This window comes from Pinus tabuliformis, chromosome 6 (genome assembly GCF_031772625.1).
Source record: "Pinus tabuliformis cultivar Carrire ecotype Pingquan chromosome 6, CPIR1, whole genome shotgun sequence".
In the NCBI taxonomy this organism is placed as follows: Eukaryota; Viridiplantae; Streptophyta; class Pinopsida; order Pinales; family Pinaceae; genus Pinus; species Pinus tabuliformis.
In genome coordinates this window covers 264862941-264882708 of record NC_142292.1, presented here as the reverse complement: position 1 = coordinate 264882708, position 19768 = coordinate 264862941, and positions in this window count along the sequence as shown.

Below are 19768 nucleotides of genomic sequence, written 5' to 3'. Positions count from 1 at the left end.
ACAATCCTTTTAGTTCTGAGGCTTCAACCCCATGGGCTCCACCCCAAACCTAGTATAAATTGTTCTGTTGTAGTTATCTGCTCCCCAACCTACTGAGCTTCTGCTTCACTCCTGTTCTCCTGCCTCTCCTACCTCTCCTGCCTCCGCTTCCTCTGCCTGAACTTCGACTTCCTCTCACTCTGATTATACACAGCAACACACATCTCTCCTTGTTTTTTTTTGTTTTTATGTATTCTTGATGCCTCTGACTGTTCATTTTCGCTTTCCACTAGCTCTTTGGCTTCTTCCACGCTTGCTTCAGCTTCCTCTGCGCTGGCTTGTCCTTTGGCTTCCCTCTTCCTCATTGATTTGGCTTTTCGGTTTCCTCTACGCTAGCTGTCCATTCAACTTCCTGGCTTTTTGGTCGTTGTGTGTTCAAAACTATAACAGAGCCCTGTTTTTTCAATGATGACAGGCATAAACAGAGACAACATTGTTTAACGGACATGCCACGTCCCAATCGCAATCGCAATCGGCTTTAGTTCAGCCTCCTGAACTAGCGGGAGCATTCCTTAATGTATTTTTGCCTCCAAACACCGTGCAAGGAAAATATTCAAATACACAGAAAATATGAGAAAAACAGGTGAAAAATGTTAAAGGGCGGACTTCAAGAATTATTACACCCGCATCTATATTGTATCGGGTCTGCAATGAAATTGTAATCGGCACTTGTAGGAGGATAGCCCTTTATGTATCATTGTGATGGGTGGATGCGATACATTATTAACCCATAGCACAATGTTGCAGCGGGTTCGCGTATATATGTATCGCAATCGGGGGTTGCCCTTGGTAGAGGTCCGATGCAATATCACTGATCACTATCAGCAATTGCAATGGGCCGCTTACCACTTTATAACTCTTGCTCCTGAAGTGCCAATGCGATATACGTCGAAAATTGAAAATCGCAAAGGTTCAGGTCTAGACCTTAACCTTATAGCGATGCGATAATATATGCTGAACCTGATAAGACTCAACACTCCCATGCATAAAATTTCAAGTCCACTTTCCCAAATCCGCTAAGTGTTGATCGTGATTTCTCTATGTAAAAGGCATTTGGCGATAAACAAGTAAATACACAGGAGTGATGCTATATGGGTTCTATGGGCCCGATAGTGCTAAAACTTCCACCTCCGATAGTGTATTTACAATACACCCAAGTCTTCCGCCTCTGATAGTGTATTTACAATACACCCAAGTCTTCCGCCTCCGATAGAGTATTCTTTGGCATTCTTGCTCCAATAGCTCTGTTTGCTTCCTCCGATGGCTCCGATAGCTCTCATTTCTTCCTCTAATGGCTCTGTCTGCTCTTTTCTCTTTGTTATGTTTGCTCCTCTAGTGGCTCTGTTTGCTCCTCTTGGCTCCTCTAATAGCTTTGTTTGCTCCTCTGATGACTCTGTTTGCTCCTCTTGTGGCTTTGTTTGCTCCTCTTGGCTCCTCGAATATTGCCATATTGACATCAATGACAATCTATGTTAACAATCTCCCCCTTTGTTATTGATGGCAATATTATTCTTCTCTCCCCCTTTGACATCAATGGCAAAGGAATGCATATGGACTCCCCATATCAAACTACTCCCCCTGTAAAATGGCTCCCCCTATCCTGCAACATCTTTATGAATGAACTTAAGTGATGCTAAGGAAATAACCCCCATCTTTTGACGAAGATGTTCAAATGCTTCTCGAGGAAGAGGTTTTGTGAAAATATTAGCTATCTGCTCCTTAGTATTGATATATTCCAAGATGATTTTTTGTTCAGATACTTGTTCATGTAGGAAATGATACTTGATTAGTATATGTTTGGTCTTTGAGTGCATCACTGGATTTTTACTGAGACTGATAGCACTTGTGTTATCACAATAGATGGTAATTGGTTGATATGTACCTATGTTGACATCTTTTAGGGGCTTCCTTCATCCATAGTATTTGAGTACAATAGTCTGCTGCAGCTATATACTCGGCTTCAGCTGTGGATAATGATATGGCTATCTGTTTTTTTCTGAGCCAAGATACTAAATAGTCTCCCAGGAAGAATGCATTTCCACTAGTACTTTTCCAATCATCTACACTTCTGGCCTAATCAACATTGATGTATGTAGTTACAGTGAGTGTTGAGCTCTTAGGGTACCAAAGATCGAGATCAAGATTTCCTTTCAGATATCTGAGAATCCCTTTTACAGTTGACAAATGGGATTGTTTATGAGCAGATTGAAATCTTCTCACCATTCCTACTACTTGCATTATGTCGGGTCTTGTAGCATTTAAGTACGAAAGGGCTCCAATTATTGACTTGTAATGAGCTGCATCTGCTGGAGGGGAGTCATCATCTTTTCTTAATTTGCAATTTGTGGTCATAGGTGTGCTCATGGGTGCACAATCTTCCATTCCATATCTTTTAATCATGTCTTTAAGATATTTGGCTTGAGATATAAACAATCCTACTCTGGTTTGAGATACTTGTAGTCCAAGGAAGTGAGATAACTCTCCTATCATTGACATCTCGAATTCTCTTGACATATTTTGAGAAAATTCATGGCTCATTTCATCATTATTGCTAGAAAAAATCAAATCATCAACAGAAATAAGTGTGACTAGTAGCTTACCTTCATCCATCTTTATGTAGAGATTAGCTCTGGGAGCTTGTTTCAACCCATATAATGCCTTTTTCAATTTACAGACTAAGTCTTTTCCTTCCATTAGATCAAACCCTTCTGGTTGCTCCATGTAGACTTCTTCCTTGAGTCCCCCATTCAGAAATATTGATTTTACATCCATTTGATAGATTTTGAATCCTTTTGAGCAAGCAAATTCCAAGAACATCCTGATGGCTTCCATATGAGCTATTGGTGCAAATGTCTCTTTAAAGTCAATTCCTTCAATTTGTGAATAGCCTTTGTAGACAAGCCTTGCCTTGTTTCTGATAACCTATTCTTCTTCATTCATTTTATTTTTGAACACCCACTTGGTTCCTATTATGTTTTTGTCCTTTGGACAAGGTAGCAGCTCCCATGTCTCATTCTTCTCAATTTGGGACATTTCTTCTTCCATGGCTTTTACCCAATGAGGATCCTTACTTGCTTGTGCAAATGTTTCTGGTTCTATCATGGATATAAGAGCAATAACGATTCTCTTTGGTGTAATTATCATCCTTCTTTGGGTTTGCATCCCTTCATCTCTATTGCCAATAATCTGCTATTGTGGATGATATTTCTGGAGAAACTTCATTTTTGAAGGGGTATGAGGTGGTTCTTTTCCCTCTTCATCTTCTTCCTGATCTATTTCTTCTTCTTTAGGTTCTTCTTCTTCAATGAGAAGATCATCTTCATGTTCTTCAATTTCTTTTTCTGGAAGGTCTTCGTCAATCTTTACATCAATGCTTTCCACTATTTTCTTTAATCGAAAATTGTAGAACTTGTAGGCTTTGCTCCGTGTAGAGTATCCAAGGAATATCCCTTCATCAACCCGAGAATCAAACTTTCCTAGTGAGCCATCATTGATTTTTATGAAGCAATTGCTTCCAAAGATCTTGAAGTACTTTACTGAAGTAGGTCTTCCTTTCCATAATTCATGAGTTTTTTCACAATTTGGTCTTAATTGAGTTCGATTCAAAGTATAGACAGTTGTCCCAACTACTTCTCTCCAGAATTTTAGCTACAAGTCTACTGCTAATAACATTGTTCTTTTGATTTCTTGAACTGTCTGGTTTCTTCTTTCAACTACCCCATTTTGCTGGGGTGTTCTGGTAGCAAAGAATTCTCTTTTAATTCCATGTATGTTACAGAACTCATTAAATTCTTTTGATGTGAATTCTCCCCCTCTAACTGTTTTGATGCACTTAATTTTTGAGTCCTTTTCATTTTCTACAAGTGCTTTTAGATTCTTAAAACACTCAAATGTTTCATATTTATATTTTATAAAATATATCCACATCATTCTAGTATAGTCATCAACAAATAAAACAAAGTACCTTTCTCCTTGGAGTGCCTGATTTCTAGTTGGTCCACATAAATCAGCATGGATGATCTCCAAGGGCTTTGATGTAGAGAGCTCCTTGATCTTATGGTTGGTTCTAGTTTGCTTTCCATGTTGACAGGGACCACATACTCCTTGATTTGGTTTGAATAGCCTTGGGATGTCTCATACAGCTTTAATCTTGTTGATATTGATCAGATTTTCGAAGCTTGTATGTCCAAGTCGCTTGTGCCACAACCAACTTTCATCTGTCTGACTCAGGTAGCATTTATTTTCTTGAATCTTGTTCAGAATGTAAATTTTGTCTGGTGTTCTAACCCCTTTCGCCACAAGTTCCCCTGAGGAAGAGTTCCTTATTTCCATGTCTTTGGTCCTAAAGACAACATTATGTCCTTGATCACAGATTTTGCTGACACTCAGAAGGTTGTGTTTGAGCCCGTCTACTAGCAGAGCATCTTGAGATTTTCCTTTTCCATTGATGAGGGTAACAGTTCCTTTTCTCGCAATTCTGCCAGATCCACTTCCAAAGGACACATTTCCTTCCTTTTTGCTCAATGAGACAAACTTCCTTTTGTCCCCTATCATGTGTCTAGAGCACCCACTATCCACAAACCAATGATTTTCATTATTTTGAGTATATAGAGCCAGTCCACATTTATCCATGTTGGAATTCTCACTACTTGCTTTTCTCCTTTTGAGTGGGCAGTTTTGTTCATAGTGTCCATTATTGTAGCATATTGAGCAAATCAGATCAAATTTGGTCAAGGGATCAAACAAATTGAAGGTTCTGATTTGTCCCTACCTTTTGGGGCCATATGGTTTGATTATTTGATCCTTTAGCTTTGGTGTTTCACTCTTGCGAGCCATACAATGTCTGGCTTGATGACCAAATTTGTACAATGAAAACAATGTCCAAGAAAGATAGTTTTGTACCTGTTGTAGTAGCCATGATTTGAGTCAATTTTCTTCCTTGGAATTACTTCTACTTCATTCTTTGGATTTGAGATGGGCCTTCGATGGGATACTAGTTTCTATTTGTTGTAGTATCCATGATTCGAATCCACATTCTTCTTTGGTGTTATTCTCTCTTCATTCTTTGAATCTGGAATGCCCCTTTGATGACATATTTTTTCTTCTTTTGGGTTGCTGGAAAGTGCATCAGCATAGCTTTTCACACTGTTCTTAGTGCTTGATGATTCTCCTTTAAATCATATTCTAGACTTGTCATGTTGAGGTTTTTGACTTTTTAGGATAGTCTCAAGTATTTGAGAGCTTTTCCAACCCTTTTTAGCTTGCTCCAATTCCTTCCTTAGAGATACTATTTCAGCTTCACGTTCTTTGCAAGTCTCTTCTTTTTATTTTAGCTTTGTTTCCAAGAGATCTTCTCTTCTTCTTATTTCCTCGTATTCTACCTTAAGGGAAATGATTTTATTGCGTAATTTCTCATTTTCTTCAATGGCACTTATTAACAGTTCATCTACATTTCCTTCTAGCCCTGAGTCATCTTCATTTGTGAATGCCATGAATAATGTTTCTTGGCTTTCATCATGGTCACTTTCCTCATCTGATTTCCTTTTGATGACTACAAATTCATCCTCATCAGACTCATCTTGCTTAGAGAAGAAGTTCTTCTTATTGGTCCCTTTCTTTTTGTATACCCTTCTTTTAGAATTTCCTTCATCATCACTGTCATGTTTATGAGGACCTTTTGTAGCATAATGACCTATTTTTCCACATTTGAAACAGATAAGAGGGTACTTACCTTTTAGCTTAGATTCTCTCTTCAGATTTCATACAAATTGAGCCAATTCAGATTCCACATCGGAGTTATCACTACAATCATTCCTTTCTTTCCCCTTCTTTGATTTTGAAGCCTTGAATGCTGCATCTTTGGAGCTTGGGCCACCTTTCCTCATCTCATAGGCAGTGAGGATTCCATGGAATTCATCCATCTTGAGAGTATCTAGATCCTTTGCTTCTTCTATGGTGCTTATTTTGGAGTCAAATCTATCTCGAAGAGATCTTAATATCTTTTGAACAATGGTACTTTCTTCAATCTTTTCGTCCAATCCTTTAAGTGAGTTGACCACTTCAACTACTCAGAGGAAGTATGATGAAATATCTTCTTCATCTTCCATCTTTATACTTTCAAATTGCCTTCTATGAGTTTGAAGCTTTGCCTTCTTGACTTTTGAGTCTCCATCGTATAAGCCAACTAGCTTATCCCACATTTCTTTGGCAGAGTTACAATTCATGACTTTTGTGAACTCGGAATCAGTGATTCCACTAGTGATGGAGTTCAAGGTTTTTGCATTTGCAATGTAGGCTTTCCTCTCGTCTTGATCTGTTGGAAGAGTGGGAGGAATTTGGTACTCATTTTGAACAAAATGCCAAACTTCAGGTCCAAGGGACATTAAGTAGTAGGTCATTCTCTTTTTCCAGAAACCAAAATTAGTGCCATTGAACAGAGGAGGTCTTCCTGATGCTTCTTGATTTCTCATCATGGCTATGAATCCTTCTTCAAGCTATTAGGCTAATATGAAGAAGCTAGCTCTGATACCAATTATTGGAAATACAAAGAGGGGGGGTTGAATCAGTATTTCTTTTTAAGTTGTTATTTTTATCACTAATATATATATATATATATATATATATATCTATATATATATATATATATATATATATATATATATATATATATATGGAACACAGAAATAGACAGTTGAAATAAATGCTTTTATTAACACAAACAGTGCAATGAAATAAATACAATATATAGCTAGTTGCAATCAGTTTCCAAGCACCAACTTGGAATTTTGTGAGGCTCCAAACTCCAAAGCACCAACTCTATTCTTCCAAGGCAATAGTTATACACTTAAGAGCACCAACTCCCAAGGATTCCAGTCCTTTTAGTTCTGAGGCTTCAACCCCATGGGATCCAACCCAAACTTGGTATAAATTGTTCTGTTGTAGTTCTCTGCTCCAAAACCTGCTGAGCTTCTGCTTCACTCCTATTCTCTTGCTTCTCCTACCTCTGCTGCCTCTGCCTGAACTTCGGCTTCCTCTCACTCTGATTATACACAACAACACACATCTCTCCTTGTTTTTTCTGTTTTTATGTATTCCTGATGCCTCTGACTGTTCATTTTTGCTTTCCACTGGCTCTTCGGCTTCTTCCACGCTTGCTTTAGCTTCCTCTGCGCTGGCTTGTCCTTTGGCTTCCCTCTTCTTCATTGATTTGGCTTTTCGGTTTCCTCTACACTGGCTTTCCATTCAGCTTCCTGGCTTTTCGGTCATTGTGTGTTCAAAACTGTAACAAAGCCCTATTTTTTCAATGAAAACAGGCATACACAGAGACATCATTGTTTAATAGACATGCCACATCCCAATCACAATCGAAATCGGCTTTAGTTTAGCCTCCTGAACTATCGGGAGCATTCCTTAATGTATTTTTGCCTCCAAACCCCGCGAAAGGAAAATATTCAAATGCACAAGAAATATGAGAAAAACAAGCGAAAAACGTTAAAGGGCGGACTTCAAGAATTATTAGACCTGCATCTATACTATATCAGGTTCGCAATGAAATCGCAATCGGTGCTTGTAGGAGGACAACCCTTTGTGTATCATTGCGATGGGCAGATGTGATACATTATTAACCCATAGCACAATGTTGCAGTGGGTCCGCGTATATATGTATCGAAATCGGGGGTTGCCCTTGGCGGAGGTCCGATGCGATATCGCTAATCACTATCGGCGATTGCAATGGGCTGCTTACCACTTTATAACTCCCACTCCCGAAGTGCCGATGTGATATATGTCGGCAATCACAAATCGCAAAGGTTCAGATCTAGACCTTAACCTTATAGCGATGCAATAATATGTGCCAGACCTGATAAGAGTCAACACTCCCATCCATAAAATTTCAAGTCCACTTACCCCAAATCCGCTAAGTGTTGATCATGATTTCTCTGTGTAAAACACATTTGGCAATAAACAAGTAAATACACAAGGGTGATGCTATATGGGTTCTATGGGCCCGATAGCATTAAAACTTCTGCCTCCGATAATGTATTTACAATACACCCAAGTCTTCTACCTCCGATAGAGTATTCTTTGGCATTCTTGCTTCGATAGCTCTGTCTACTTCCTCCGATGGCTCTGATAGCTCTGATTTCTTCCTCCAATGGCTCCATCTTCTCTTTGCTCTGTTTTCTCCTCTGCTGGCTCTGTCTGCTCCTCTTGGCTCCTCCGATAGCTTTGTTTGCTCCTCTGATGGCTCTGTTTGCTCCTCTGTTGGCTATGTTTGCTCCTCTTGGCTCCTTGAATATTACGATATTGACATCAATGACAATCTATGTCAACAGGATTATAAGCTTTGTGATCAAGTTGTTTCTATTTTGATTGATCCTAGATCTAATTATAATTATAGTTATCTTGACCTGGTGGATAAGTGTGGTTTGAGAAAAGAAGTGCATGAAGAATCTTTTTTGGTGCAATTGGCTATATAAGGTACAAAGAAGAGAGTTCATCATTGGGTAAGGACTTGTGCATTTGAGTTAAATGGTATGCCTACAACAACACATTTGAATGTACTTACATTGGGATCGTATAACATGGTTTTGTCTATGGATTGGTGTTTGCCATCATTTTTTTATCTAATTTTGCTTAAGTGAACACACTTAATTTTTATATTATCCATCCATTTACCATCATATGCACCCCATTTTGACATATTTATGCATATTCAGGTATATAAATTTAGTTTTGCAATTTTTAGATGTTTTTTTAAAAATTGGATTTTAAGTGCATTTTTGGACAGAATCAGAAATTACCGTAATGGCTTCATTGATGTCATACTTGCAGGACACCTGGGCACAATTTGAGCACATTTATAGAAATCTTGGTAACTAATATTGAACAAAATCCTATTGGTTCAGTCAAAACAAGCTTAAACAGGCCCAGCCAAAGTTGGTCAAACAATACCAATCATTCAAGAAATCCCTAGGAAATAGGGCAGTTTTAGGATTCCATGGGATTTTCAAGATTTTGAGTGATGGGATGGATGAGATCAACTTGGATAGATGGGATATGGATAGACATAGCTGTTAGAGACATTTTAGATCAGTTTGTTTCATATTTTTCTATTTAAGCCAAAACATTGAAGGCTTATGTATGTAGAATTTGTATAATTTCATATTGAGACTTCTGAATATTTTGAGTTAATTTGAGGAACATGTTCTATCTTCATTTTTCTAATCAAGGGTGTGGATGATTGATTTATTTTTCAGTAGCTGATAATATCTTCAAGTGTGCAAGGCAAGGGTGGAGGGCCCCCACACCAAGCTAAGTACACTTCATGGTTAATTTAGCTTGATTTTCATAAACTAGTTTTGCTTCAGATTTGTTTATTTAATTAGATGTATGATGATTTATTATGTTTGCTGATGAATCTTGGTTTACTTATCATCTGTATATGAAGGGACAACCTAGTGTTCAAGTTGAACCCTCCTTCTATCTGATCAATGAATAGAAACTAAAATTCATCTTTCTTGCTTTCAAGTGATTTTCTGAATTTCCAGTTTTCTAACAATGGCATTAATGATGAATGAATTTGTAATGAATAAAAACAAGGACCTCCTTAGTTAGGAGCCTCTTCCATTATTCTTTTATGCATCTTAGGCTATTTTCCATTAGTGGTTTTTTATTTCTATTCATAAAGTAGTATTCTAGAAGAAGGACAAATCTGGTTCTCCTAAGTTAGGAGCCACTTTTACTACTTATTACATATTGAATTAGAAATTACTTAGTTGAATTTTATATTTGTAATATGCAATTCTAAATATTTTATGATTTCATTTCCTTCAGTTTCCATAAATTATCTTCTAAAACTGATTATAGTTGATATCCGTACATTTTGGACATGCTTCTAAGTTCTACAAACCTGGATTGATATTTAATACTTGTGTTAATTTACTCAATAAATTGACCCAACAATTGGTTGTACCTTCACAAGACAAAAGTGGATTGCTTCGACAACGCCATTTAGTCCCTAGATGATAATGGGGAAAAGAAAAAATTTCAGGGAAAGAAGAAGCCTACATTAGTAAGGATGATTACTGCTACACAAGCTAAGTGTAGTTTTAGTAAAGGTTGTATGATGTTTGAAGTTCATATATCTAGTGACAAGGGTAAAGATGTTGAGGATGCATAAATATCTAAGAGGTACCTTGTATTGCAGCAGTATCAGGATGTGTTTCCAGCAGAGATTCCAGAGTTAAATCCTCATAGGGAAGTAGATTTCTCTATTGAGTTGGTCCCAGGGGCAGCACCGACATCGAAGAAACCTTACATGATGAGTACCCCATAGCTAGTAGAGTTGAAATTGCAGTTAAAGGAGATGCTTGAAAAGGGATACATTAGGCCAAGTGTATCACCCTTGGGTGCACCAGTGTTGTTTGTAAAGAAGAAAGATCGTACTCTCATATTGTGCATTGATTACAGGTCGCTGAATAAGGTGATGATCAAGAACAAGGACCCATTGCCAAGGATTGATGATTTGTTTGATCAGTTGAAGGTAGTAGCAGTGTTCTATAAGATCGACTTGAGATTAGGATACCATTAGGTACACATCCAGGAAGAGGATATATACAAGAATTCCTTCAGGACCAGGTATCAGCATTATGAGTTTATTGTAGTTCCATTCAGTTTGACTAATTTTTTAGCTACATTTATGTGTTTTATGAATAGTGTGTTGCGTCATTATCTAGATAAGTTTGTTATTGTATTCGTTGATGACATCTTGATATACTCCAAGAATGAAGAAGATCATGTCAAGCATTTAGCGGTAGTGTTGATATTACTAAAAGAGCATCAGTTGTATGCCAAGCTTAGCAAGTGCAGCTTCTTTCAGACAAAGTTGCATTACTTGGGACATGTTGTTTCCAAGGAAGGCATAGAAGTAGATCCAGAAAAGATAAGGGCCATCATGGAGTGGGCAACTCTTAAGAACGTGGATGAGGTGAGATCATTCATGGGATTGGAAGGTTACTATAGGATGTTCATCAGGAAATTCTCACGCAATGCATACCCTATGACAGCCTTGCAAAGGAAAGGTAAAAAGTTCGAATGGACAGAAAAATGTGCAACTAGTTTTGAGCAGTTGTAGCAGTTGTTGACCAATGCTCTAGTCCTTAAGATTGTAGATCCAGAAAAAGAGTTTGTAGTGTGTACAGATGCATGTAAAAGAGGACTTGGTGGAGTCTTTATGTAGGAGGGATGTGTGGTGTGCTACGAGTCCAAGAATTTGAATGAGAATGAGCAGAAATACGTGATGCATGATCTTGAGTTGGAAATTATTATTCATGCCTTGAAGATGTGGAGACATTATCTTCTTGGCAGGAGATTTGTATTGATGAGCGATCACATTGGGTTGAGATACTTGTTTGACCAACCAAATCTAAATGTTAGGTAAGCTAGATGGTTGGCTACCCTTACTGAGTTTGACTTCGAGATTAGATACATTAAGGGAAAGGAGAACCGGGTTGTAGATCCTCTTAGCGGGAAGGTACATGTGAATCATATAGCAGCTATGAGCTCTTATGTGATAGATTTATAAGATAGGATCTTGCAGGCAGAACAACGGGATGAAATGTGTATGGATATTATTCACAGGTTATGTACAGGTACCGATACAGGTAAAGGTGATCAGGATGCAAACTGTCATCTCACGACATATGGTTTGGTGAGATTCAGGGACAAGATCTATGTGCTAGATTACAGTTAGCTCAAGAATCTCATCTTGAGGGAGTTTCAGGTCAAGCCATACTCGGGTCACCCAGGATATCATTAGTCATTGAAGATGATGAAGAAATTCTACTCTTGGTCGAATCTAAAGAAGGAAGTGGCAAAGGTCATGGCTAGATGCTTGGATTGTCAGTAGGTAAAGGAATAATGTAAGCATACATGTGGTCTACTACATCCTATTCCAATTCCGAAATGGAAATGGTAGGTCATTTCCATGGATTTCATTATAGGTCTTTCAAGGACCATGATACAACATGATTCTATTATGGTCCTAGTCGATAGGTTGAGCAAGGTAGCTCACTTCATTCTAGTGAAGACTACATATTCAACTAGTGAGGTGGCACAATTTTTCATCAAGGAGATCATGAGATTACGTGGTGTTTTGAAGAAGATTGTGTTCGACATGAATACGAAGTTCACTTCCAAGTTTTTGAAGGAACTATTTACAGGTTTGGGTATAGAGTTGGCCTTCAGTACAACCTATCATTAACAGACATATAAGGAGGGTCAACAGGATCTTGGAGGATATGTTGAGGATGTACGTGATGCACTAATAGAAAATATGGGAGGAGTATCTTCCATTGGTTGAGTTTGCATACAACAATGGTTATCAGGAGTCATTGAGGATGAGTCCTTTCAAGACACTGTATGGGCAGAGTTGTAATACTCCCATCAACTGAAGTGATCCAGTGAACATGGTACTTATTGGACTGGATATGTTGGCAGACATGGAACAGGAAATGCACAGGAAATGAAGGTTATAAAGAAGAATTTAAAGGTAACACAAGATAAACAGAATATTTATGTGGACCAGCACAGGGCATTCAAGGAGTTTCATGTTGGGGAGCATATATATTTTTGCATCAATCCCAAGAAGAGCTCTTTGACGATTGGATCATGTGCCAAGTAGGCACCATGTTATTGCAGGCCTTTTGAGATCCTTGAGAGGATTGTACCAGTGTCCTATCAACTTGCACTACCTCCAACTTTGAAATTCCATGATGTTTTCCCTGTTTCATTTCTTAAGAGGTATATAAAAGATGTTGATCATGCTATTGATTGGTATGTATTGCAGATGGAGCAAGAAGGATAATACCAGTCGTAGCCTCAGTGCATATTAAAGCAGAAGAAACTCATGCTCAGGAACAAAGCCATAGGGAAAGTTAAAGTTCAGTGGAAGCACTTTCGGCATGAAGAAGCTACATGGGAGATGGCAGATCAGATGCAAATCATGTATCCTTCTTTGTTTGTTGGTTGAGGTAAAGTAGTTTTGGTATGATGTTTGGTATATGTTTTGCTTATGTTTTGTTACATGTACATATGTATATAGATGTAAAAATTGCCATGAGGTAAGTTATAAAGCTCCAATAAGCATTATGGTTGTTATCTTATCGTGTTCTCATGATGTGTTTCGTTTGAGCATGTCATTCATTGTAAATACTAGAACGAGCTAAGTTATAAATCTCCATGGGCAATATGTTTTCTTTTCAGTGGTTTTGTTGAGGTCTTGTTGTGGTTTAACACCGAGGACAGTGTTCCCCAAGGAGGAGGGGTCTGTAAAAACCCTTGGTTAAACGTTCATGTAATAGAAGTTAATACAGGAAAAATAAGACCACAATTAAGGGACACTTATTCCAAGCTGAATGTTGGGCAAATATATCCTAGTGGGATCATTGGATGTATTTATGGCTAAGGGAAATTGGCAAAGGAAATGGCTAAGGAATTAAAAATGCAAAAAGGTATTTTGGCACATTTATTCATGAAAATAAAGGAAATTAGGAGAAAAGGAAGGTGAAAGGTCACAGGTTGCATGTGAGGAGGAAATTGAAGGAAAATAATGGAAAATGAATAAAATAGAGGCCTCATTTATAAAAAGGCTTATGAGGACAATTTGTAGATTTTTGTTAGTTTAGTTTTGGAGCTCTCTCATTATTCTCTCCCCCTCTCACTCTTGGACACAGAGTTTTCTTGGAGAATTCTAGCTTTGGAGCAAGGAAGGGAAAAGAAATCAAAGGAAGCACAAGGAAAGGAAATATAAAGCAAGGAGGAGCAGGATCAAGCAACTTCAGCAAGAATACTTGCAGGTAACATATTGCATGTGTGATTTCGTAGCTGGTTTTGACATACATGTCTTTGCATGTTGGTATATGGTTCTCTTGATGTTTATGGCATGGTTTTTTCGAGTTATGGCAATGGTTTTCAGCCTTGCCTTTCCTTTTTCCAGATAGCCATCATGTGATGGGATTGTTTCTCGCTTTTGAGCTTTGGAATTCTCATATGGTTTCAAAATCCGGGGCGGAGGTGGTCTCAGGAAAATTCCCAAAGGCCTAGGAATCCCTTGACCGGTTTTGGCGAGATACACTGTAAAGCTTGAGGGTGGAGTCTTGGTTTAAAGCTTAGTGATCCGGTGTGGATTGCAATAATGCTTGAGAGACAAGGAGACAAAAAAATCCTCAAGGATGGTGATGGATTTTGGAGGCATTCCAAGCTCAGGTTGGTTTTTTTGATCTGGGTGTCGGTTATAGTGAGATCATAGTTTGGTGAGGGTGGAGGTGGTTTAACCTCTAGATTCCCTTGGTTTTTCTTGGATTGGTTTATCCATGAGATCCCAAATTCATGATTGGAATATGGCACGAGGGTGACTAGCTAAAAGAAATATTTGGCTCAGCCATGTCTATGGTCGGGTGGTACGTGGGAGTCCCAAACCTAGTCGACTCCTACCTATGTTTAATAAAAGCTAAGTTATCTTGCTTTTGTACTTGTTTAGTATGTGGCCTTAGTGGTTTTTATCTCATTTTTATATACATGGTTTAATGCTTGTTATAAGCATGGTGATGTGAGTGGTTATATTCATGGTTATTTCATGTATTTATTTGTAACTGAAAGGATAATGGATGCAAGACCTAATTGATTTCAAAACAGTTAAGGGAAGAGGGTGGTGATCCTTCTTGTTAAGTCTCGTATGAGTTATCAATCATTTATGCTCTGTCTTGTAGATTACATTGATGCCAAGTGTTTGACAGAATGTCAGTCCTGGTTGGGGATGGTCAGGCTTACCCCTGGAGTCAATTTTTGATTTGTAAGTAGTGACTTGGATTATGGGCTTGAAAAGTGGCACAAATCTCAGAGTCGCAGACACAGGTATGAGGAGAAAAGTCCCTAGACGAACACATGCCTTGCTATGCGAGTGTCTGGAGCCTCCCAAATGCACCCTTGTCCATATCAAGGGAGAGTCCAAGGGTTTAATGGGCTAAAACTCAGTGGGACCCAGGGACAGGTCATGGGGATAACTGGGAAGGCTTCTGGGAGTCCTGTAGCAGGTATAGATAATATTTTTTGTTGGTTTTCATCGATTCCACTTCCTTAAGGTCGCCTAAAAGTTCGAGTCTTGTGATAGTAGCCCCTCATCTCATGTTTACCCCAAGTAAGTTGTTGAAAGTGGGTAGATATGGGGGGGTGTCATTACAGATCCCTAGGAAAAATATTATGTTCATTGTGATTGAATGATTTCATGCCATTTCATGTGTTTCTATTGTATGTTTTCCCTTCCACAAATTGAGTAGAAGAAAATTGTGTCTATTGTTTTCAGTATGAATTCATTAAAAACTGCAAATTTTGAGTTATTTCTACATAAGCAGTCGAAGATTGATCAAAATAATAGAGCCATTTCAAGAGTGGATTTGCATGCAGATGTGAAGGTTCAACCTTCACTTCCCAACACCTTCATCAGACCTTGGGAAGAAATTGTGAACAACAAGAATAAAACTGGTCTTGGATATGATAGGATGTGTCCTTTCATATTTTGTAATATTCCAAGCCCGTCTAGTTTCACAACGCTGGATTCCTGCAGGATGATCCATCTTAACTTGCTCCTATTGTACAAAAACCACATATTGTCATCATGTTGGCCATATGAAAGATCAGTTTTTTGATCTTCATCCTTGTGAGCATTGTGGTAAGCACACTCATTATTCAAATAGATGTTCTAGAAACAAAAATCTTATAAGAATGAAGATTCAACTTGGATGGATCATTTCTTGGCAATGGTCTTCAACGACCAAGAAGATATACTAATCATACAACAGTATTTGTTCCTGAGTATTGACTAGTCTTGCAGTGAAGACTCATTCTTCTTCTCGCCTTATATCTGACAGGGGGGGAATTCATGGTTAGTTAACAGCTTCAAAGATTCATCATTTAAAGATTTATCAAGTGATCCTGAGCGACAACCTGAACCTATTGTTTGTGCATACAAAAAAATATTGTCATAGCCAGATTCAGAGTTGTAGTCAAAGACAGATTCATACCCCATGAGCATGCTTTTGTTATTGGTGGCCTTTCTTAAACCACCGCCTGCAAAAAATTTTGGTTTCTTCCCTAGTTTGTGTTAGGGAGCACTTCCACTAGCAAAGGAATTTAGCTTCTAGCCAGATTAGGAATTCTTATAGGAATTGTTTTGATAGTTCTAGAGTTGATGGTTAGCCTTAAACCACCATTGGTTAAGACCTTGAATTCTCTCACCTTTTGGTTTTTTAATGGTTTTCTCTTAAAAAGCATCATTTCAAAGAGGTCATTCAGCCATCGGCTATCATACATATTTTCATTTTAGCCTCTCTTCTTAGATTCTCAGACACACCCCTTCGAATTAAGGGGGGAATGTTAGCCACCTAATGTGTGAAGGTTCCAGTGGACAGTTAATGCATGTCCAAGAAACATCAAAATTGAATCCAACAGTTTCATTGTTGTATTTACATGTATAATTTACATCATTCATAACAAAATTGAATTCATTTTCCAATATTGTGACTCTGACACGATTAAAAAAAAAATAGTTGTCTAGAGTTCAAAGAAAGACATTATAAGCGAGAACTAACAATATAGGATTTGGTACACTATTCAACAACAATACATGCACAATTCCTATTTCTCATACTACTCAATGATGAAAAGTTAATATTATGAACTTACTCTTCCTTTCTCTCTTCACTCACTAAGTTATTTGTCCATTTTCATCACATCTTCCTATTTATCATACCACTTGATGATGAAAAGTTAATATTATGCACTTACCCTTCCTTTCTCTCTTCATTCACTAAGTTATTTGTCCATTGTCCTCACATATTCATATATATAATTTCTTCCAATCAAATTCTCATAACTCTACCCATTATGTTTAAACATTTGATACATAAATATTTTCATATTAAGCCATAAATTTCACTCCCAAATAATTTGTATTACATCCATTTCTTTTATTTCATATTGCATGTCACTACAAATATAGTACTCCATTTGACTTGAAGAAAATAATTCTTGAAAATAAAAAATGAAACTTATGATTGCAAAGTGCAACCAAATCGTAGTGTTCTTCATCTTGAATCCAACACTGCTTGAATTACCTCAATTTGACATTGTATGAGTTATAATGTTCTTAAGTTTTGGCCAAACAACTAAAAATTCAAACATCAGAGTTAGTTGGCCTTCTGACTGGGTAGACCATGTAGATGACGTTAGCATGTTGACTAGGCGTATGAAAGACAGGAGGACCAATCCCAACTCAACACATGGTAACTCTGTATTGAGGAAGGTGGCACGATTTTATTGGTTAGTTTGGTTTGAAGTGGTCCAACCATGAGATGCCATGTGGCCCAATGAGAGGGTGCCATGTGGCCCTATTTTATTGGCCAAAATTTTTATTAAAGGGACGAAGGGCATCATAGGGGTTCAACCCCTATACCTCCCGCAACATAACTCCACGACCTACTTTCAAGCCACATAATGAATCTTAATATGTATATGGCCTCGATGTTATTTGAATTTTAGTGGTCGACTTATTAGGGGAAAGAGAGACGCCCCAGCCCCAGTTCATATGACATGGGCATTACCGCTAGTGGAGGCTCAACATGAAGGCATGGAGGTTAACACCTAGCCCTGGTCTTATCACAATCCACGTGACCAAGCGGAGGAGCCACAACAGAGGGTGCGCGTGGACAAGCCCTAGGCCCCGGTTCTCGATGGAAGTTGTGATCACAAGTGGGGGTTAAGACGAAGGGGGTAGATAGTTAGCCCTAGCCCTCGACCATATTGTGGCATAAGACCAGAACCTACCAAAGCGAAAATTAAGTCGACGGGGGTGGGTAGTTAGCCGTGACCCCTAACCGTATGGCCTTTAATGTGAATCGGTTTCGGCACTAAGGGTTATTAGTGCTTTTAACTAGGCAACAATTTGCATCTTTTTTGACAAGAATCCCACCAGCACCAAGTGAAATTGTCGCTCGACGGTTGGCAGAAAGGCATAATTCATTGCTCAAATAGCCAGTTTTTCCATTTTGTGGGATAGATAGCAGAGCTTAGTTCCAAGAAGCATATCTTTCTCAGTTTTTAACCTTTTTGAGCTCAAGAAGAGCCTAGACAAGAGTTTTTGAGTATTTTGAACTCAATGGAAGGATCATATTTCTAATTTGAGAACTATATGATGGACTTTTTATATAGTCAAGTCCTTTAGTGCAAGAGACAAAGAGAGTTTTAAGGCTAGATGGAGGCATATTTGAGCGTGGAAAAAGCCTAGATAAAAGTTTTCTAGCCTTCCAGTTACATCTGCAACAACTGTTACTTCAATAGAGAAAATATTTTCAAACTTTTCTCAGTGTGCTTATGGGAAATTACCTTTTCAACACTTCATTTTGAATTAGTTGTATGTTTATGCTTTTTATGTCAGGTGGAGTGCAAGGACCAATTGTGAGAGAGTCCTTTTTTTGTTGACATAATCATGACTTGTTGTAGGGAGTCATCTTTTTGAGTGAGAATTATTTATAGGAGAAACAATACCACTCCAAGAGTCAACAAATTATAATGTGCTCATTTTCTATTGAGATCAATAAAGTGGCCTAGCCATTGGAGCAGGGCCCAGAGATGTAACCCAAGAGGGGTGAACTCTGTTATCACTTGCTGGTTTCTTCTCTACATGTTTATCATATTGAGTTTCATATGAATTTGTTTCACTTTTAAGTTCATGTGAAAACTTAACCAATCATATTTGAAGAGGTTGCAAAACTAATTTTACATCTAAAGACCCAAGTTTATCAAGCTTGCAAAGTGTCAGAGGGTGATCAACATTTTTCATTTTCAGATCACTTCATCATATAACCTATAAGATCTTGAAGTATTAGAACATCCCCAAAAAAATCATTTTCAACTTCTGGCACCCAACTTATTTCTTTGTTGTTTAGGAAGTAAAGCATAACATGGAGATCCTAAAACTTTGAAATGTTGAACAACTGGAAGTCTATTAAACCACATTACATAATGATATTTGTTATTGATGACAAAATAAGGACATCGATTTCTAACATAGGTTGCACAAGGCATTGCTTCTCCCCAAAACATCAACTTCACAATTTTAAAAAACATCAATGATCTGACCATATTAATAAATGTCCTATTCTTACACTCTACAACACCATTTTGTTGCGGATTATAAGGTATTGTAGTCTAAATTTTGATTCCATTGTATTTTAAATATTTTTCAAAAGCATTATACGTATATTCACCACCATTATCAGTTCTTAGAGTGAGAATATTAAGTTGAGTTTCATTTTTTATCATTAAATGAAAAGCTTTAAAATTTTCAAGAACTTGTGATTTATCTTTCAACAGATAAACCCAACACATCCTCGAGAAATCATCAATAAAGGTCAACATATATTTATTACCATTTGCAGCTGCAACAACCATGGGTCCACATAAATCTGAATGTATGAGACCTAATTTTCTTGAAGCTATAGAAGTAGAGCTATGAAAAGGTTATTTACAATGCTTCCCTAAAATACAAGCATCACATGGTGTAAGCTTTATTGGAATTGTAGGAAGCCCTTTAATACCTTGTTGTATCATAATTCAAATACAATCATAGTTGATATGACCAAAATGAGCATGTCGTAATAAATTGGAAGACATA